Below are 2,500 nucleotides of genomic sequence, written 5' to 3' on the forward strand. Positions count from 1 at the left end.
GTCAGATAGACAGACAGTCAGTCAGATAGAGAGACAGTCAGTCAGATAGACAGACAGTCAGTCAGATAGACAGACAGTCAGATAGAGAGACAGACAGTCAGTCAGATAGACAGACAGTCAGATAGAGAGACAGACAGTCAGATAGAGAGACAGACAGTCAGATAGAGAGACAGACAGTCAGATAGACAGACAGTCAGTCAGATAGACAGACAGTCAGTCAGATAGACAGACAGTCAGTCAGATAGACAGACAGTCAGTCAGATAGACAGACAGTCAGTCAGATAGACAGACAGTCAGTCAGATAGACAGACAGTCAGATAGAGAGACAGACAGTCAGATAGAGAGACAGACAGTCAGATAGACAGACAGTCAGTCAGATAGACAGACAGTCAGTCGTATAGACAGACAGTCAGTCGTATAGACAGACAGTCAGTCAGATAGACAGACAGACAGATAGACAGTCAGTCAGTCAGATAGACAGTCAGATAGACAGACAGTCAGTCAGATAAACAGACAGTCAGTCAGATAGACAAACAGTCAGTCAGATAGACAGACAGTCAGTCAGATAGACAGTCAGTCAGTCAGATAGACAGTCAGATAGACCGACAGTCAGTCAGATAGACCGACAGTCAGTCAGATAGACCGACAGTCAGTCAGATAGACCGACAGTCAGTCAGATAGACCGACAGTCAGTCAGATAAACAGACAGTCAGTCAGATAAACAGACAGTCAGTCAGATAAACAGACAGTCAGATAAACACAGTCAGTCAGATAGACAGTCAGTCAGTCAGATAGACAGTCAGTCAGTCAGATAGACAGTCAGTCAGTCAGATAGACCGACAGTCAGTCAGACAGTTAGACAGACAGTCAGACAGACAGTTAGACAGACAGACAGTCAGACAGATAGATAGACAGACAGTCAGATAGACAGTCAGATAGACAGACAGTCAGTCAGATAGACAGACAGTCAGTCAGATAGACAGACAGACAGTCAGATAGACAGACAGTCAGATAGACAGACAGTCAGATAGACAGACAGTCAGATAGACCTACCGACAGATAGTCAGACAGACAGTCAGATAGATAGACAGTCAGTCAGATAGATAGACAGTCAGTCAGATAGATAAACAGTCAGTCAGATAGAGAGACAGACAGTCAGATAGACAGACAGTCAGTCAGATAGACAGACAGTCAGTCAGATAGACAGACAGTCAGATAGAGAGACAGACAGTCAGATAGACAGACAGTCAGTCAGATAGACAGTCAGATAGACAGACAGTCAGATAGACAGACAGTCAGTCGTATAGACAGACAGTCAGTCGTATAGACAGACAGTCAGATAGACAGACAGACAGACAGTCAGTCAGATAGACAGACAGACAGATAGACAGTCAGTCAGTCAGATAGACAGTCAGATAGACCGACAGTCAGTCAGATAGACAGACAGTCAGTCAGATAGACAGACAGTCAGTCAGATAAACAGACAGTCAGTCAGATAGACAAACAGTCAGTCAGATAGACAGACAGTCAGTCAGATAGACAGACAGTCAGTCAGATAGACAGACAGTCAGTCAGATAGACAGTCAGTCAGTCAGATAGACAGTCAGTCAGTCAGATAGACCGACAGTCAGTCAGATAGACCGACAGTCAGTCAGATAAACAGACAGTCAGTCAGATAAACAGACAGTCAGTCAGACAGACAGACAGAGAGACAGACAGACAGACAGACAGATAGACAGTCAGATAGACAGACAGTCAGATAGACAGACAGTCAGATAGACAGACAGTCAGATAGACCGACAGTCAGTCAGATAGACCGACAGTCAGTCAGATAGACCGACAGTCAGTCAGATAGACCGACAGTCAGTCAGATAGACAGTCAGATAGACAGACAGTCAGTCAAATAAACAGACAGTCAGTCAGATAGACAAACAGTCAGTCAGACAGACAGAGAGACAGACAGACAGACAGACAGATAGACAGTCAGATAGACAGTCAGATAGACAGACAGTCAGATAGACAGACAGTCAGATAGACAGACAGTCAGTCAGATAGACAGACAGTCAGTCAGATAGACCGACAGTCAGTCAGATAGACCGACAGTCAGTCAGATAGACCGACAGTCAGTCAGATAGACAGTCAGATAGACAGACAGTCAGTCAAATAAACAGACAGTCAGTCAGATAGACAAACAGTCAGTCAGACAGACAGAGAGACAGACAGACAGACAGATAGACAGTCAGATAGACAGTCAGATAGACAGACAGTCAGTCAGATAGACAGACAGTCAGTCAGATAGACAGACAGTCAGTCAGATAGACAGACAGTCAGACAGATAGACAGACAGTCAGTCAGATAGACAGACAGTCAGACAGTCAGATAGACAGACAGTCAGTCAGATAGACAGACAGTCAGTCAGATAGACAGACAGTCAGACAGTCAGATAGACAGACAGTCAGTCAGATAGACAGACAGTCAGTCAGATAGACAGACAGTCAGT

At 44.8% G+C, this 2,500-nt stretch overlaps 1 protein-coding gene across 4 annotated transcripts in view; it reads right to left on the minus strand.

The window, feature by feature from the left end:
• stx18 (syntaxin 18) overlaps nucleotides 1-2,500 on the minus strand; it is a 17,981-nt gene that overhangs the window by 10,154 nt on the left and 5,327 nt on the right. The gene's annotated exons all lie outside the window — the stretch shown is intronic.

The sequence above is a fragment of the Phoxinus phoxinus genome, assembly GCF_949152265.1.
Source record: "Phoxinus phoxinus genome assembly, chromosome: 12".
Lineage (NCBI taxonomy): Eukaryota > Metazoa > Chordata > Actinopteri > Cypriniformes > Leuciscidae > Phoxinus > Phoxinus phoxinus.